Below are 20,566 nucleotides of genomic sequence, written 5' to 3'. Positions count from 1 at the left end.
ATCCACATTCGCCATAGTGATTCATCGAATCGTGAAGACGTGTAGCTTTACCTATAAATGAAAGCCAGCTATTCGTGAATTTCTCTCCCAAAATATTTTATCCTAAGTAGCCCCAATAAATTTTATTTTACCTATAAATACTGTTGTTATTCACAAAAAGAATTAAAAACATTCAGATTCTGGTTACAAGTCCTATTTGTACCATGCCTTGAAGGGTTCCACACAAGGTAGGTACCACTGAAAACTACCCTCCAGTTAGAATTCAAAGGATCGCAGTCAACTAGGTCCACCTATTTCTCTATATTTGTAGCTGTGAAAAAAATGAAAACCATTTTTTATAATTGTCCAAAGACTCTTTTCTCCCCCAAGTTTTTAATAAAGCAATCAAGGCAAATGCTATTTGGATCAGCAGTGATTATTATTATTTTTTAAACTGTTTAATTTCTTCCAGTCACAGTCCAGGACAACAAATTCTGATTCTCATTCTCCAGCATAAATTACAGAAGGGAGAAAATTCTGTTGGTTCATTTTGAACAAAGCTTAAGCCTTTAGGGGAAGAAAAGGAAGAAGAGAAAAAAATCTGTTTCTTTGAACCCAAAACTTGTGAACTCCACAGTTAATATACTCAGTGGTGTCACTTTATGTATCAGAACAATTGCACTGTCAGTTTGTGAAAGAATACACTCATTTCATAGCTCTTAAGGGTTCATATAAATTACCTATGTGGTGAGGCAGGGTGTCTACTTCAGAACACAACTTGGAAAATTTCAACTCTGCCTTGAAAAAGGTAAAAAGCAAAATAATTATCTTCAAATGGATAAAACTACAGACTGTAGACAGCTATGAATATTCTAAGCACCTTAAATCAGCCTACCAGATTGAATGGAATAAGAGGTCTACTTGCCTCATTTTAATGTTACTGAAAAACAGCATTAAATTACTAGGTTATAAGCATGGAATAAAGCTATTCAGCAAAACTCACTATGCGCACCCATAAAAGAAGAAAATATTGTGTTTCTGCACTTACTTTAACAGGAAGTTCCCCTACAAAAACGATATGATAACACAGTATTATATTTTCTTAAATGTGTAATTAAATGCAAAATAATCAAAACGTTAAAGTTCCTGAAGTGTGCCTGAGCTGGAACTGCAAAACCATACCATCCAAATATTTCCCAGTATCTAAATAGGGGGAGCACATCATATCAGACCGTAGCCTATATATGGAAAAATAATATCAAATGACGATTTTTGGCAACCAAGTATGTGTCATCATTGCTGATTTCTTACCCAATTCTTGTTTTATTCTGTTACATAAATTCACACCATGGAAGTGACTCATCATTGATTCTAAGCTCAAATATGCAAAAAAGGATAAAACAGTTCTATGGAAACTAATAATGTCTTTTCTCCCCTAAAAGTAAAAAATCCCTTTTGATTAAAGCACTAACAGGGCCTGGAACAGACCTGCCCATTGCTCTAGACACTTGCATCGATATTGTCTCTAATTCTATACAAGGGCAAAGAACATTATTTTTTGGATACCTGTAGTCAGTTTGTGGAACATAGACATGAGGAAAAGCAAAGAAAAATACCTATACTGGCTTCAACATGTTTTCCAGGGCTTTGTTGCTAGCAAATCACTGTGACTACAATGAACGTTTGTTTTCTTTAAAACCCAATCCCCTGAATTCTTAGTTCACGTTACTCCAAGTGTCGTCTAGGACCACCTGCATCATTATTACCTAGGATTCCTATTACAAATGCAGAGACCTGGGAAATCACTTAAAACTAGTAAATTAGAATGGGATCTGCATTTTTAACAAGCTCATTAGCTGAAGTCTGCGCACACAGAATAGAACTTTGTGGCTTCCTACTAAGATGTAGCAAGTTCAACCCAGATTAAGTATCTTAAAATGTATCTCAAACTTTTTAGAACATATGAAAATGCCCATGAGGTAAAGAAGCTTTGAAACATCCGTTTAGCAGCAAGGATGAAAAGTGAAGCAGTCACTTATTGAACAAGTATCCACTGAAGACTTCAGCCTGCTGCAAGCACGTTCCGAACTGTAAATCACTGGAGCCTCCTTTCAAGGAGAGCGCTGTCTGGTTAGAGATGGACTTGACACCAACAGTGAGAACCTTGCTCTTATCGTGGTAAGTACACAGAGGAACAAACACTCAACCTAGAGATGGAAGAGATGCCTTGAAAGAGCAGCAGTTCCTCAGTCAAATCGAGGATGGTGTGTCGGGGGTGGAGAGGGAGATTCTGCTTCGACAGAGGGATCAACAGAGGAAAAACACTGATGAATAAGAACACCTGCCAAAATATAGCAAGATTTCCTCCCTTTGGAGGGAACACTAAGGACTACAGAGATAAAGGGAGTAGTCCTTAAAGTGTCTAAAACGTTTTAGATACCTACTTGAAGGGTACATGTGTAACCCAAACTCAATGGAAGGCTGCATGGAATCCATGCTTGGCAAGAACTATATTAGAACAAACTCTCCTTATGAGTCAAAATAAATAAAAACTAAATCCAGGACTTTTTAGATAGAAACTTATCAGAAATTTATTTTTGTCTCCTTTTCAAATTCTGTCAAACTCTGTAACTATTCAGGAACTTCTAATTAGCTGGACTTTAATCACAAACCAACATGATAAAAAAGCATCTACAAAGAAGCACAGTTAACATCATATTTGATGATACAGGACTGAAGGCTTTCCCTCTAACATCAGGAATATGACAAGGAGGTCCATTCTTACCTAACCCTCTTGGGATTGTACTAAAAGTTCTAAACACTGCAATAATGAAAGGACAAGAAATAAAAAGGATACAGTTAGGAGAGGAAGAAACACACTACCTCTATTTGCAGACAACATGTCTAAATAGAAAATGAAAAGGAATCTATCACAAACAAAACAAAACAAAACAAAAAGCACAACTTCTCAGTATAAATGAGTTAAATAAGATAGAGGATATGATTTCTAGACACTAACACTGAACGTGCAGAAACCAAAATTAAAAATGCAAAACTGCTTATAATCATTCCAAAAAAACTGAAATACTTAGGTATACAGATAATAAAACATGCAAAGGATGTATATGCCAAGAGTGGCAAAATACTGATAGAAAACAATCAAATGTAAGCAAATGGAGAGCTGTATTGTGTTCATGGACTGGAAGACTTAACATAGTATGAACTCTCTGCAAACTGATATGTAGGTTTAATGCAATTACTAACAAAATTCCAGCACATTTAAAAAATTTGTTTTGCTTTTATTTTTTGAAGGTACAGGCAAGCTTTTTCTAAATTTTATGTGTAAAAGCACAGGCCTTTAGAATAGCTAAGACCATGTTCACCAAGACGACTAAAGTGGAAACAATCACTCTACCTAATATTAAAGCTTATTTTATAGCCACAATGATCAAGACAGTGTGGTACTGGTAAAGGGATAGATACACAGATCCATGGAACAAAACTGCCTAGAAATAGACTCATGTAAATATGCTCAACTGATTTTTAAAAATTTTTTAAGTTAATTTTTATTTAAATTCAATTAACATATAGTACATTATTAGTTTCAGGGGTAGAGTTTAGTGATTCATCAGTTGCATACAACACCAAGAGCTCATTACATCAAGTGTCCTCCTTAATGTCCGTCACCCAGTTACCCCATCGCCCCACCCACCTCCCCTCCAGCAAAGAAAACAACAATAAAAATTGACCTAAAACTCACTCATATATGAAAATTAACTCAAAATGAATCAGAAACTTAAATATAATAAAAGAAAACTACAGAACTTTCAGAGAAATACAAAGGAGAACATCTTTGGGATCTAGGGCTAGGCATAGAGTTTTTGATAACAAAAGACTTGAAAACAAGTACCTGAATCATTAAGAGAAGACTAATAAACTGGACTTGATCAAAATAAAAAACTTTTGCCTTTTGAAAGCCCATGTGAAGAGAATGAAAAGACCAGCTGCAGACTGGGAAAAAAATGTTTGCAAACCACTTACCCAGCAAATGAATAGCATCTAGAATATGTAAGTCCTCTCAAAACTCAAATAATAAAAAACAAAACTATTCAGTTAGAAAATGGGCAAGCAACCTGAACAGACACTTCCCTGAAGAGGATATACAGATGGCCAGTAAGAACGTGAAAACATGTTCAGCATCATTAGCCATCAGGGAAATACAAAGTAAATCCCTAATGAGATAACACAGCATGCATATCCAAATGGCTAAAAATAATAGATGGTGACGACACTAGACCTTGCAAGGATGTGGAGGAACTGGAATGCAAAATGCTACAGCCCCTCTGGAAAACAGTTCGGCAGTTTCTTACAAAACTAAACACACAACGACCATATCACCCATTTATCCCAGGAAAATGAAAACATACCTTCACAAAATCTGTATATGAAAGTTAATACAGCTTTATTTGCAATAACCCTGAACTGGAAATAACCCAGACGTCCTGGTTAAGCTAACAGTGGCACAGAGGTATCCTGGACTACTATGCAACAATAAGAAGCAATAAACTATTGATACACTTTACAACTTGAATAGATCTTCAGAGAATTATGCTGCCTGAAAACAAAAAAAATCCTGAACGGTTACATGCTGTATGATTCCCTTTATATAATAAATAAATAAATAAATAAATAAATAAATAAATAAATAAATATATATATATTTAGCAATAGAGAACAGTTTGTCAGTGTTTAGAGAGGTGGGAGCTGGGATATGGGTGTGGTTATAAAAGGGTACTGTCAGGGATATTGATGTTAGTAGTGGATACACAAACTACATATGTGATATAATTGTATAGAATCCACACACACACACACACACACGAATACATGTAAAATTGGGGAAATCTGAGTGAAAAACAAAAAGAAACTCCAGACCTCCATATTTCCTCCACACCACCTGCAGCCTGGAATGCTCCAAAGCTCCAAGCACACCATGGGGCCAGTATCTCCAAGGCTGGCATCAAAAGGAGGTGTGTAGAGTCAGGAAAGAAGTGCACTCCTCATTCAGACTGCTTCCCCTGTGAAAATTCACACACATCATTCCTGGCATATAAAATAGTCTGCCTTGATGCCTGTCTGTTGATTTTCTGGATGGAGCAGGTTTTCCATGGACTTCTTAAGGACTTGACTTTTAGGTTCATCTCCCCAGGCTGTGGGGAGGAAACCAAGACCATAAGAAACCAGCGATGCATACAAAGAAAAGACTGGGGTGACTCTGATTTCCTGACACTCATGTGCTCAATTTGGAATCTAATTCCACTTGCTACGTATTGCTGGTGCTGGTATCTCCATGTAGATTAATTCAGGTAATCACCTAGCGAGCAGAATATGTGAAATGTTACTGAGTATAACTGCAGGGCTACTGTGAAAGTCTACCTCTGCAGGACTTCAAATCAGCCAGAGTTCCCACCAAAGTCAGTTTGGGAAATGCTGTGTTGAGCCCAATTAAATGAGTTTCTTTATGCAGAGTAAGTCAGAGACCTTAACATAAAATAGGCACTGATGAGGTCTAATAATGTCGGATGGGTATTAGAGTATCCTAAACATATCTGACCAAAGAATTCTGTGTAGAACAGTTTAGGTGGAATGCTGCCAAAGGCCATATGTTGAATTAGGTACACATACGTGCAATTGGATATGTCATAAATACAAAAAAGGATGAAAATAAAAGACTGCAAAATAAAACAAATCATTTTTTTTCCCGAAGAGGATTAAAAGGAAGCATAAAAGTGGCAATATGTCAGAAATTTTGACCAGCTGACTGAATGGTCCTAAAACTTAAAAATTTAGAGCTTTGCCTCCAAATACCTTGTGGTCATTTGCAATTAGAGCATGAGGAACTATTAAACATCATTATCGCTGAAAACGGCATGTGAACTTTACTACTTGCGTAACACAATTCTACCTGATGCTATGAGGTGAAGAGTTACTTTTTCAATTAAAATTCAACATATTACCCAGTAGTGATAATTAAATAAACTGCAAAAGGAACACAGGCACAGGCAATGTAATAGTCTTCTGTGCATCATGCTTTAAATGTCTTTAACGTTTGATGTGGAAATACTTAGTGGTTTGTAGTTACCGAATTTGATCACCACCTGAACAGTGTAAATGACAGGACTGTCTTTAAAAGAATCGGATAGCTTTTAGTAAAAGAAAGCTGTGCACTCCTGTACAAAAGCTAAGAAAAAACTCAATGAACACATCCAGAAAGGCAATAAAAATCAAAATCGCAGTTCGTTAAGGTTTTCATCTTCATCTCCACGGTACCAGGTGTTATAAATAAAGAAGAATCCCAGGAAATGATTCAGCTTCTACTACAAGTGGTAGAATTTCAATTAGTCGAAAAATCCCATTAAAGCATGTGCCACTGTGAAAAGGAAAACGCAAACAAACTGTGTTTGGGAGGATGACCATGAGTTTTCTTCCTTTTTTTTCCTGAAACACAGAAGCCTCCGGAAGATCTCCCAAATCTGAATATTAAGACATAGCCAACTGACGCTCCATCATCTTCGGTATCCGCAAGTCCAAAACCTAACCATCACTTTCTGCTCTGTATCCCGATCCCCAAATTCAAAGTGTCTCCTCTTAGTTTGTTCCCTTTCTTATTTAATATACCAGCCTGATTCTCAAAACATTTCATCAACTCTGAAGTCCCTAAGGGAAAATTCTACTGTGGCAACATGTGTGTCTTTGGAAAATAAAAATGTTCCCTTATGTAAAAACAATGGCTTGTTCAACAAAGTTCACTAGTGTTTCAGTTTCGTTTCTGCAAAAGCAGAGCCTCCGGTGATCGAGTGTGTGTGGGAGATGGTCTCGGGAGGTAGGAGGGAGTGAGAGAGGACAGTAAGAAGCTGCTACTAATGTCCAGGACGGCTTGATTGTACAAAAACTTCCAATAAGCTGACAAATGCTGTGCAGAACTGTCATTTTGCAAGATGGAGTCTGGGGCATTTATACACAGGCTCCCAACCGCAACAGCGGAGGGTTTTCACTGAGGGCAATAACTCCTTTATACTCCTCAGAGCTTTCACTGTGAACCTGCAAGGAACTGTCTACCCTCCTGCAAATAAATTAAGGTGTCCAAAGGGGATGTCACATTGGGTCCCAAAAATGTCTGTTGCAAACAGATTTCTTATTTTAAGCCCGGCCTTTTAAAAGAGGTTTTAAAACAGGTGTACTCTTAGTTTCCAAGCAGACTTAAGTATTCAGTATTTTTTAAAGATTTTCTGTATTTGAGAGAGCGAGAGAGAGAGAGAGTGTGTGAGCACGAGCAGGGGGAGGGGCAGTGGGAGAAGTAGACTACCCGCTGGGTAGTCTAATGCAGGGCTCGATCTGGGACTCCGGGATATGACCTGAGATGAAGGCAGATGCTTAACTGATGGAGCCAACGAAGTGCCCCAAGTATTCAGTATTTGCTAAGCCTACTTAGCATATAGGGAAGCAGCTAATAAGATCTTAACATTTACAGGAACAGCTTCATTTTGTTTTTTTAAGTACAACTTGGGAATTTTGGCATAAAGGGTGAGTGCCAAGCACGTAAACATATTCTCTAAGACCTTCCACACAGGTATCCCACAGTTCAGCTTCCCTCTGTCTCCCATCACCCCAGTGCTCTGGCACCCCCAACCATCAGCCACATACACTGCAAGAGTAACAAACTAATTGGATTTCCCTGAGCACAAAATGCTGGTCTAGGGGCGCCTGGGTGGCTCAGATGGTTAAATGTCTGCCTTAGGCTCAGGTCATGGTCCCAGGGTGCTGGGATTGAGCCCTGCATCTTCGGTTTCCCTGCTCAGCGGGAGTCTGCTTCTCCCTCTCCCTCTGCTGCTCCCCCTGCTTGTGAGCTCTTAATCTCTGTCAAATAAATAAATACGGTCTTTTAAAAAAATGCAAAAAATTATAGAAGGGCACACAAGTTGTGTTCTTCCTTCTGAGTGTTTGGTTTTACACCTGTCCCTACTTCACTCTCTCTCATCTGTCATCTATGCTTTCAAACATGCACAGATTACCTCATCTGAAAAAAACGTATCTTCCAATGACCCTCATACTTGACTTTTGTAAACATCTCCTCACCCCCCATCCTAACCGTCTGTTTCCTCCGAGTTTTTAACTTGGGTGGAACTCAGGTCTTTGTCCTCTGGAATTAGACAAACTCAGGTACAAATCCCTTCTCTGAGACTGTGTGACTGGGGCACATTACTTCACTTGTTGATTCACACTTTCATAATCTGTACATTGAACATAATGATAGCAATGATTTCTGCTTGTATTTGTGAGGAAGAAATAAGTACACTCATGCCAATTTCTTAACACGGTGTCTAATTTAAAGGTGTTCAATAAATGACAGCTATCATTTCTTTACTTTTTTTTTTTTTTCAGGAACCTCATCAAGTCTGAAGCTTCTACCCCTATGTCTATACCAGTGACATGTCTACCAAAATTTTGATTCAAAATGAGCATTTTCTACTTGCCTTCCAGACATTTTTTGGACGTCCAATTGCCACCTCATATTTGACATTTCATTTTCCGATGCTCATAATGCCCCTTATAAAGCCAGTTCCTCTTCCAACTTCCATCTTCCTATTATTGTTCTCTATGACTTCCATATCCAATCTGTCACTTCTCTTTCCTATGTCTGCTCAATTCATTCTATTCGATCATGCTCATTGTTCTGCAAAGCCTACCCTCTCTTTTCTCACTGCCACCATTTTAATTTTGCTGGAATTATACATTCAACTGTCTATAGTAGTAAGCATATGACTCCAGTATGCTTGTCTGTCTTTTACGCCTCAGCATCCCCAATGTTATAAGAATACAATTTATCAATATTGACGAAATGGATATAGGAAGAAATTAAAGGATGAATGGATTTTCTAGGCTCTCTGATAGAAATTTTCTGAAATTTATCTCATTTAATTTTCAAAAGAGCTCTATTATAAAGACATTATTTTTCCATTTTCCAAAAAGCTGTGGCTCAAATCTATTATGGACTTTGACAAAGACAGTCATAAGTGGTGAGGACAGTTCCATTGATTTTGGTCCAGTTCCTTTTAACTTTATGTGTGCAATAAGCCTAGCCAACTTCTGGGCTTTTCTTCTCAGCTGTGGTCTCTTCCTTCCCATCCAAACTACCTATCCTGTACCCACAGCATTGAGTTCAGTTTTCTTCATAAAACATATCCCCAATTTCAATATCTGTTCAAAAATCTACATTCATTCCTCATTGCCTAGATGATAAAGTCCACATTCCTTATCCTAATATTCAGTCATTGGTTCAACAGATATGTATGTATATGTATGTGAAGTATGTGTCTATGTCTCAGGTACTGGGACAACCGAGCACAGCCTGTCACTTGGACTATTTCTGCTTCTCCAACTTGGACCCCATCCTCTACTTTCAATTTACATTAAGTTTATATATATCTCAAGGTCTAGTCAAAAAAGTTCAATCCTATGTGAAGGAAGCCATAGTCTGATAATTCTGAACTATTCGGTAGTTGTGTTTTAGATCTGTCTCTCCAACAAGACTAGGGCAGAGGGCTGGGACCTCCTCCATCTCTTCTTTTGGCTTTCCACAGACCTCATAATGCACTTATCCAGGACAAATGGCTTCAACTTAGGCGACATGATCCCTCTATAAAAGGTACTGTCTACTGCCCAGACCAAACAGAATGCTTGTGCCTAGTACCTATTCTCCACCATGTCCTTCTGCTTCCTTCTGTTGTATTTGTTAACAAAACTAATTGCTCGGCTTAGATATTTTGTTGCTGTTGAAATTAAGTTACTAGAGAAATACCAAAGAAAACTGATGAAATAGGTATAAGGAAAGAAGAAAATGAGCTAATGTTTATATACAAATAAATTTAAAGACTTCTGGAAAACTCAATAAAGAAAATTTACCCTTTTCCAAAAACTGATGTCAAAATGTTGGGATGGGGCCAGACAGCCATAAAATCTTGAAAATACAAAATAAAAATCTTTAGGTCATTTCTGTACCCAGGATGCTTCAGAAATATTTTTAAAATTATTACTCAAATTAAAAAAAAAAACTATAACTGGAAGTCTCAAAAGATTCATATGGGTATGATTTATACCAATAATACAATGAACTGTTAACATCCAACCTTTAATCAAAGAAGAGCTTTTGACACTACATTAAAAACTAGAAAACAGGGTGGCTGGGTGGCTCAGATGGTTAAGCGTCTGCCTTCGGCTCAGGTCATGATCCCAGGGTCCTGGGATCGAGTCCCACATCGAGCTCCCTGCTCCTTGGGAGCCTGCTTCTCCCTCTGCCTCTCTCTCTCTCTGTCTCTCATGAATAAATAAATAAAATCTTTAAAAATAAATAAAAACTAGAAAACAAAAACAGAAAGCAAAAAAACCATGTACAATTACATATTCAAAGCAAAAATAAAATTTTCATGCTATATACATATCCTTTTTAAAATAATTGCCCATTTTAAAAGAATTTTTCAATCAACCCTGCAACTATTGGTCCTGACTATATCAAATAAGAAAGCCCCTTATGTATTGAGAAAAAAGTAAATGCTGGGTTGTTAAATCAAACAAGAAAAATTAAGGATACTTTAATATTTATGCTATTGACAGTTTTGCTCTTCTAGTATATTAAATCTAGGAAAAACAAACAAAAAAACAACTCTCTTCACTTGATTATGGATTTAATTTCTCCTATAATACTAAAGTTTAACACATGAACAGTTAACGTAAACTGAAAAAGTAAATCTTTACTTCTTGAAAATGTTTTTTTCTTATTCTTCATGAATTAAGAAAAAAATCTCAGCTTTACCATCAAAACCACAATTTTAAAAACTTATCTGGCAAAACTATAAATCATTTTCCTTTTTTCTTTGAAACAAAGATCTTCAGGTATATCAGAGACGAGATAAATCAGAAAATCTGTATAAAAACCATAGATTTTTTTTAAGATTTTATTTACTTATTTGACAGAGAGAGAGACAGCGAGAGAGGGAACACAAGCAGGGGGAGTGGGAGAGGGAGAAGCAGGCTTCCCGCAGAGCAGGGAGCCTGATGCGGGGCTCCATCCCAGGACCCTGGGATCGTGACCTGAGCCGAAGGCAGACGCTTAACTGACTGAGCCACCTAGGCGTCCCCAAAAAACATATTTTAAAAGTTAATTTGATTTTAATAGGACCCTAGAAAAAGCCAGCGTTCTTATACAAAACATTACCAAGTAAAGAAAGCTGAATTCTCAAGACTATTAAAACGTTATAATTCAAAATTTAACCATCCTGTTGGATATGCCATCAAGGAATTTTAATCATTAGTAATATGAAGATATACTTGGTCGTTTCGTTTAGGAACATCTACTTGCCAATTTGAAAATTAAAAAAAAAAAATAACGTAAACTGACTATATCCTGAATATGGGAACATGTAATACTTCAATGTAGTTATCTTAACTATGTTCTCAAACATTTTTAAAACGCTTTTTAACAGTCTAAATTAAAATATGTCCATGGCTTCTTCAGCAAAGAATTTGGGGAAATTGTACTTCAGTTGGAGTATCTGCTACTAAAACTAGTCGTACAAAGTCTCAACCTCTTTGATGCACTGATTCTTCTGAAAAATTAAGATTATCTGAAAAGTGCAGGTAATACAACCTGTGTCAGAAACCCACTGAGAGGACTGTATGAGAAAATAAACGCAAAATTCTTGGAATATATTAGGTGCTCAACAAGTATTAGCATGCTGCTTTACCTCCCCTGGCAAGGATACACCCTACATGTCCTAGCCTCATCTTTCCAAACCTACATCATTCAAGCCCAGCCAACATTTTTCCTGCTCCTTTGAAGCCTTCAACTATTACTCCCTTTTATCTATATTTAGCCTTTTGCTTTTTATTGGTGTGACTCTCTCCCCGGGAACGTCATATTTTCTATTGTTTTCTCCTCACAACCGATGGAGTAGTTGCTATGTAATATTTGTTAAATTCAACACATGAAATGAGTTTCAAAAGCTCCAGATCTTTGGTACCTGTAGCTGGCTGAGTAGATCAGTCACTGAGACTGTTTATAAATGTCACGGAACAGTTGCCTTTAATATACATATAATTTTAGCAATGGATATATGGTATTACATTATATACTGACTTTTATTGTCATAGGAATACTAAAAACAAAAACAAACTAGCATAATGTAGTAACTCTCCTAACACTACAGGAAAAAAATGTCAAATATGGAATCCTTACACTTATTTACAAATAGTTAATTTTTTAATGATTCACTCAGCAGCACATTTCCACACTAATAGCAAGGCTCATAGGTGATGAGAACTCCTGGAGTCTGGCATTCAAAGATCACCCTTGCTACATAGCAAAAAGCTAATGAGGTTTATTTTTTCTTTAATTATATGATCACTTCATATTGAAAATTCTCATTAAAAATAAGAGAAAGAGAAATCAAAGATTTCTTATGGATTGCCTGAAAAAGATACTTATCCAATTCAGTTTAAAGGACTGAAATGACTTTAGAAGTACATGAACCTCTAGAGATTCATGTATTTTATCTCACATGATTCTCAAAAAGAAAAAAAAATCTGTGAGATAGGCAATATATATTATTATTCCCAATTTTAACATGAGCAAATCAAGGCTGTGAGAGGTTAGATTTTGCCCAGTCATACTGCTAATTAAGTATCAAGAGCCAGGCTGATGGCACATCCTCTGATTTCTAATACAGAAAAAAAAAAAGGGAGGAACATCACATCCAAATTAAAGTTTAAGCTTCTGACTCTTTTTCAGTCTTTAGAAACTCTACCTTAGGAAATTGGCATAAATAATATTTGCTCAATCTGAAAGTCATATTTAAGGTATGTTCATTCTTTCAATCATTCACTCAATTATTCCACAAATCTTATTCAGTGCCTACCAGGCTGTGTGTGAAAAGATATGGTCCCCCTTTATGGAAACTTGTCAGCTGATTCCTTGATCACATGGTGTCTTGGTTTCCTCCTTCTCACAAAGAGGGATACCACCTGTGCAGGAATCCCTTGCGGGTCCGATATAGTGATCAAAGGCACTGATCACTGAAACAGGGTTTTTAAAATGTAAATGACAACACCTATTTAGATGTAAATGCTCCCCCGTTAGGCATCAGTCTCTATAATCTTATGTAGCTTCGTGTTTTTTCACAGCCATTATACAATATTGTTTGTAAGGTGTATTCACTGTTTATTTAGTACCGACCTCCTTCCCCCATCCTGTCTAGAAAGCTTCACAAGACTACAGAATTTTTTCTGCTTTATTTTTATATCCCGGGCACACAGAATGGTGTTTTGCATATATTACGTATTAGGTGTATAAATCGATGTTATCCTAGGATTTCAGTAAGAGATTTCCTTCTCATATACCTGTACATTAACCTACACAAAACAGCAGTGCGAGACTGATATTATCTTAGAGCGCTACCTTGCATAGTTGATTTCTGTTGTTCTGCAGCAGATCTCTTGAATTGTTAAAGCTTGTAAACAGCTAGGAAAAAAAGAATCTCCCACAAAACATAACTGAAATTTGAAGAAATGTGTGTATTTCCCCCTAACTTTAACACTGGGTCTGACTTACTGTGTCATGTACATCAATTTTAAAACTTTTATAAACAAAAAAAATGTAGTAGTTTACAATAATGGGGAATAATAAAAAGTTACATTTGTAATAAGACTTATTAATTTTATGAGGTCTTTAAAATTTTTAACCCAGAGAAAAACCCAATCTCTTATAAAGTTATTTAAGAAAATAAGGCATGTATTATTTTGTCATTTTAACAGCATACCCTAAAATAAACTAAAGCATAATAGATGGATATAAATATTATGATAGCCTGCTTTGTTGCCATGGAAACTTCGCTATCAGTTTATCTTGGAATATGCATTTCCCTGTTTCTCTGGCTAAGCAAACAAACACAAATTCATACTACTTGTTTTCTTTATAAGTTATATCAAGATCCAGCATAAGCAAAGAACAAGAATGCAATTTTGTGCTTCAGAAATGCATTACACATGATACTGGGTGACACATGGATCCATTAGTCTAGTAGACCCCCCACCCTTTAGTACTTAAAGAGGCTTGAAAAAGGTTTCTTGGTTTAAGTTTTTAAAGCACAAAAATGTACACAAATTAGAAAGCAATTAGGGCAAATGTGCTGATGCGGAGGGTAAAATAAAGTGAAAATGGGACAAATGTAAATATAGTATTGTTAGGATAAATGTGCCAACTTATTAAATGAGTGATAGATTGTCCTTTGGACCTGTTTATTAACAGTGCCAGAAAGCATGATGCTAGCAGGAGAAATGCACTCCATCAATCCCATGTATGTTTCTCTCCATAAATACTCTTTTGCATTTAGCTGATGTGATCAATTAGGCTACCACTGTCATAGAAAATATTGCCCTAGAAGTATATATTCCATAAACCTGATTTTTTAAACACTGAGGTCTCTATATTCCTTTTCTACTCATTTTTTTTTTTTTTGCTTAAGTAGTAAAATTAAATGGGAAATACATCTGATGGTAAAATTAGATGGGAAAAGGTTCTGAATTCAGATTGTGGAAATATAATAGAAAGGAGAGAGATTTCAGGACTACTTCTAGGAGATAAAATTATGTGATTGATAATGTGTGCCAATACTGATGAGGAAGAAAAGAAAGTGTTAGAGGAAACCCCAAGTTCCTTTGGATGGCTAATGGGGTCCAGAGGGATGGGAACCCCGGCTCTCCTGTGGCATCCCACCATTGCCTATGGCCCTCCTCAACTTCAGTCAGACAGAGTTCCTTTCTCTAGGCTGCCTACAGCATGGCTGTGTCCTGTTTCCAGGCCTTCCTTCTCCCGCTCCTTCCACTTGGCTAGCAGCCATTGACCCATCCAGTGTGGCTTAGGTACTGTTTCTCACCGGAGGTCTTACCACTAGGTACCTTGTAACAGTAGAGTGGTTTCACCTACTGTGTGAGCTTCATGAGGGCAGGAACTGTTGGGTAAGACCTGGCACTTCGGAGGCGCTGTATTAGTTTCCTAGGGCTGCTGTAACAAAGCAACACCACCTGTCTCCCCGTTCTGGAGGCTAAAATCAGGGTGCTGGCAGTGCTCCCCGTCATACCCATACTTCCTTTCCTCCGTCTAGTTCTAGTGGCTCGCAGGTGATCTTTGGCCCTCCTCGGCTTGTACATGCCATCACCCCAATCTCTGCCACCGCAGTCACATGCATCCTCCCCAGGTGTTTGTCTTTCCATGGGTATCTTCTTCGAAGAACACAGGTCACATTAGATTAGGGGCTCACTCTGCTCCAGAATGATGCATCTTAGCCACCACATCTACAATGACCCTATGTCCAAATAAGGGCACGCTCTGATCCTGGGTTAGGACTTTAACATATCTTTTTTGGAGGTGGGGGGAGGGGGCACAATTTAACCGAGAATAGGTGGTGAACAATATTATGAATAACGTACAAATGTTATGTCTAGGGCAGAAGGGGCATTCAAGAATAGACGGTAAGCATTTCCCACACAACCTACGCATGTTTCAGAATGCTGGGCAGCAGATCTCACTGAAAGCCAGCCTTCCTGTGTCTTGTCCCAGGACTTTTCACCTACCAGACAGACAGTGGACCATGTTTAATCACAAGCTTCAAGATCATGACTCTTCTTATGCCCAACACTGCTACCTTTCTAGTTTTCAGCAAATATTCTTTTTCTTGGCGTCCCAATGGGCACTTTAAAACTAAATGTGGCATAGCTTCAGTTAAAAAAAGTTTTCTTAAATTACCACTTTAGCTAAATTTTGATATACTTCTAAGAAAACCATTTTAATTGAGGCACTTTTAGCAAAAATTTAAAGTTTCTCAGTTATAAACCTGTCGGGAACTAGCTGAATATGGCCTGCTCCTTTACTGCTCAATTAAAGGACATTATTGACCGTAAAAAAATTCATTAAAAGCTACAAATGGCTAAAATTAGGCAATGTTAAACATAAACGATTCTGAATATTTTTATATACCACCAAAATACCTTACGGTGCTGCACATGCTAATACAGAAAGATGATTTAAAAAAAAAAAACACAACTATACACTAGAAGGAATTAAACACAGCTATCTTTCCTGAAGTCAGCAAACAGAATAACTTCAATAAAGTATGTAGTGAGCGTCTAGATGGCTATTGCGTTATTACTCTCTGATGAATCCTGCCTTTCGGTATGCTCAATGGCACTAACGGCATTCATAATATTTAATGCACTAACTATATAGTTTAGTTCAAAGGTAAACTGATGTTTGTAGTGCAACAGTTTCTAGAACATCACCGACATCTGACAATAACATATGGGGACATTAAAAACTATTCTTGTTTTATGAATGCCTTCTATGACGATCAATGAAATTAAAGAGGAATGCTATAATAAGATATGTATTTAACTATGACAGTAAGCAAAAGAAGCACTGCTAGCGCATGAACGTGAAAAGCAATGTATTTCATGCAGCTTCTTAATGTGTATTGTCAAAGCAAGGGGTGCCACAGTGAGGAATGCCCGTGGAGAAAGATGTGTCCATCCTTATGGATCACAGGCAAGGCTGAGCTCTTCTGCAATGGCGTCAGCAAATACACTCCGTTTGTGTTTGAAAATACAGATGGGGTAATTTAGTAATTTGCCAATACTTAGAGGAGTTTAGGGCACAAATGAGCCTAAAGCCAGGGCTGCCCCCTCCGGCTGCACAGGTGTGCGCCGCATAACTCAAGCGGGCATCCTTCACATGGACTATGACATGAATAGTGCCCTGAGGACACGTGCAGCGTCACAACCACAGAAAAGAAGTTCTGCTCCAATGCCAAGTCTTCATGATCCTGATTTTTATCCCAAACCACACAAACAATATTGCCCCCCAGGGCAAAGGCAAGAAAAAAATTGCCAGATCTGAATTTCTTTCACCTTCCCACTACCAGTTAAACCGCTACCAGTCCAACCTACCTACCCCCGGTTCAGCCCATAGGACTCATGTATCTGACTTCTAGTGCACTGGTCTTAGAGTCAGAAGAACTGTCAGTCAGAACTTAATAGCTCTGTAACTCTGGGCTAGCTGCTTCTTCCCTCTGTGACTCCGTTTCCTCATCTGTAAAATGAGAGCAATCCTTACCTGGACAAGTTTTACTCAGATTTCATCGTTAGGCCTTTAGGGTTTATTTAGATTGGCAGGGGAATATCTTACTGCTGTAGGAGGATTCTGTAAGCGTTGCTGCACATATGTGTATATACAGGTATGTATCTTTATGTATGCATATAAAGATAAATATAAAATATTAATTTTATTTATATGTAAATATAAATACATGTTTATTTATAATATATATATGTGTATATATATATAGAGAGAGAGAGAGAGAGAAAGAGACAGAGACAGACTCTATACTAAATGGTATCATAAGCCGTACAGCTGACTCTTGAATACAGCACCACTAGTCACATCTGGCTACTAAGCCCTTGAAACGTGACTAGTCTGGATAGAAATGTGCAGTAACTGTATATCAAAGACGTGGTATAAAAATGTAAAGTATCTCCTTCAAACTTTTTATACTGAAATAATACATGTGTTGAAATAAAATTTAGGATATATTAAACAAAATGTTATTACTTAAATTAACTTCCCTTATTTATTTTTGCTTGTTTAAATGTGGCTACTAGAAAATTTTAAATTACATATGTGATTCACATTATATTTTCATTAGACAGGGCTGCCTCAGAGTATTTTGCCTCAGGAAGCCAAAATACCACCATACATACATTTCCAGAGATCAGGGTCAGATGGTAGGGCTTTGACTTTTAGACAGACACACTTACATTGTAGGGCATGTCAACAACCTTCACTGTAATTTCTTCTATACAAGTATTCCACACTAGGTCTTATTATATGTGAATGTAATACCAAGTTGCTTGAAAGTTCCAAAGACACTTTCCTTCATTTGTTCCATTTATAGTTATTTCATTAGATGCATATTCATCAGATTTTAGCAGTGGATAGATGGCATGCTTCAGTAGGGTAAATGGAGGACAGCTTGACAAAGAGCAGGGTATGAGGAAGCCCACGGTAATACTCCTACTACTGCCCTATTTTCAAGTTCAAGATTTACCATCCACTTTCTCTCCTAGGATGAAAGATCTAGTGTGCACAGGTTATCATCCCTTAGTTGGAGAGTTCACAAGGAGTTTCACAGCTCCAAGATACTAACAGTAGGAACGAGAATCTTCTGGACCCCAAATTAAATTGCTCTATTTGAAAAACACAAACCATTTTATAATGAAGAGATAAAAACAATCTCAAAAGGTCATTTTCCCCCCCACTACTTGAGTAATAACTCATTCTGGCACACCCATCGGGATGCAGCCCAGCTTAAAACTGGATGATCCATGTAGCCCATTGCCTGATGTCATTTTATGGATGGGGCACTCAGCTGCGAACATCTGTTTTAAGATTTTCCAGGTTAAAGTTTTGTCTTCTATGCTACATGGGGCAGAACTCTAGAGTTTTTCACCAATTACTGACGCACATACTCAATATGATTCATGGATCTTCTATGGACAGAGAATTTATTCCTTCTACCTTCAGGAATTCCAGGAAGCACACTGACACTGAAGTGGGTAAGCCCTGTATCTAGGTGAGAAAACGAGGGCAACTTCCTCTCTCTTCCTTGCTGTTTATACCCATTCTGAACACGTATTTCATGCTGTGTACATTGCCATAGAAGCCATAAGTAGATAAGCTTCTTCTAATCAACAACACAGAATAACAACAGGACCACTAACGAGTAGTTTCATTTCACAGCATTAGTTAAAGGATTAAGACATTTGACTTGGCCTAGAAAATGAAAGGGACTGTGATATTGTAAATACCCTCTATTCCTCCTTATTCACTCATATCTCAATTTACTGCTTTAGCATATGGCATCAGAGAGCAAACCATTTGGATGAATCTGACATGTATGCAAAGTGTGGAGTGTAATAACAGGCTCTGAAGTCAGGATGCCATTTGCTAACCTGAGCAACTCAAGTTACTTAGCCTCCCTACCAACAACGAAGGTTCCTTAGCTGTAAAGCAAGAACAGCATTACATACATATCACGAGCTGCTGAGAAGAGTAAATGAGATATCACATAGAGAGGCAATATGAACGCTAAATATCAGGCGTTCTTAGTGTGTACCAGCCCAAAGAGAGATGTCTTTCATGGCTATCTTTATGAAAAGGCCCTCGTGGTCGACCAGAAGGGTGCATTCCACTATTTTTCTGTTTTGCAAAACATTCCTTGTTTTCTGTGTTGTACAACAGCCATCACTGTCCATCTCACATTCACCTCTGCTTGGTTCTAGGAAAAAGTTAGCCTCTTCTGATGATCATAAATGCTTTCTATAGCCAAGATTAAAAATTTATAAACCATCATGTTTCATTTTGGTTGCAGCTATCAGGATACTTCCCAGCTGTTAGAATTAACATCTCCCAGGTGCCTCCAATCCTTTTAAATGGTCCCTATTTTTATCTTGTCCCATTTTATACTAATTTCCTTCTGTGAGCTAACTCAAGTCTTTCAGAAGCCATGGAGTATAAATCATAAAGAAATATCTATGTATTATATAATAAAAATTAATGCAGATTTTTTGTGGCTTCTTATTGTGCCTGCTCTGGGGCCATTTCATTGCCAACTGACATTCAGCCACAAGAAAGATAAAGTAAAAGAAAAAGACTGAAATTAAATTAATCATTTTTAGATGAAGTTCTGAGTCTTAATGTAAATCACACCGTTGTAGTAAAGAGTTTTAATCTGAATTATTTATACACTCTTTTAGAACACTAATCTCTTTCATCATCTTTGCTCAATTAAAAGAAAACCAGCCATTATTTTTAATAGAGAGAAGAATAAATTCCAGTTTGGCTTATAATAATCAGCAGGGGAGCATGTTTAAAGTGAATATTCCCAGGATCTGCCCCTTAAGATTCAGACTATGCACGTGGTGGAGGGGCTTTGGATCTATTAAATATAAAATGCACAGTATTAGAAATATAAAATTGATAAGTCCGAGCAGTGAGCTGAGGGTGAGACATTTTGCAAAAGAAAAACATTTTGCAATTTTGCACAAATGGACAGTCTACCTGATAGGCAGAAAACTCTCTGACATACTTTATCCTTCATGAAATGGTAAGCCTGGGCTGACTGAAGTCATTTCGATTCTGACATTTACCAAAAGCCAGTTAGCATTAATTGGTCTTCTTCCAAATATCCAGGAGAATAGCTGAATACTCTATAATAGAGTAAAGCCAAAAATATTTACCCAGGACCCTAACATTCAGAGAGATATTCTTAGAACATTATCATTAAGCAAGAGAATTGTTTGAAAATTCTAGACACATAAGGCAAAGTAATTACATATTTCTCGAAAGAGCATGTTAAAGTACATCTCTTATTTTTATAATTTGTTACGATCATATGTAGTTATACAATCATTGACTAGCAAGAGA

General features: G+C 37.3%; 1 protein-coding gene across 2 annotated transcripts in view; it reads right to left on the bottom strand.

Annotated features, from left to right (window-relative positions):
* CNTN3 (contactin 3) overlaps positions 1 to 20,566 on the bottom strand; it is a 241,035-nt gene that overhangs the window by 140,956 nt on the left and 79,513 nt on the right. The window lies entirely within an intron of this gene.

Source organism: Eumetopias jubatus, unplaced genomic scaffold, assembly GCF_037043125.1.
Source record: "Eumetopias jubatus isolate StellerSeaLion01/CBP00866 unplaced genomic scaffold, mEumJub1_p1.0 scaffold_1, whole genome shotgun sequence".
NCBI classification, from domain to species: domain Eukaryota; kingdom Metazoa; phylum Chordata; class Mammalia; order Carnivora; family Otariidae; genus Eumetopias; species Eumetopias jubatus.
The sequence above is the reverse complement of the archived record's forward strand: the minus strand, read 5'-3'. Positions and strand labels throughout refer to the sequence as shown.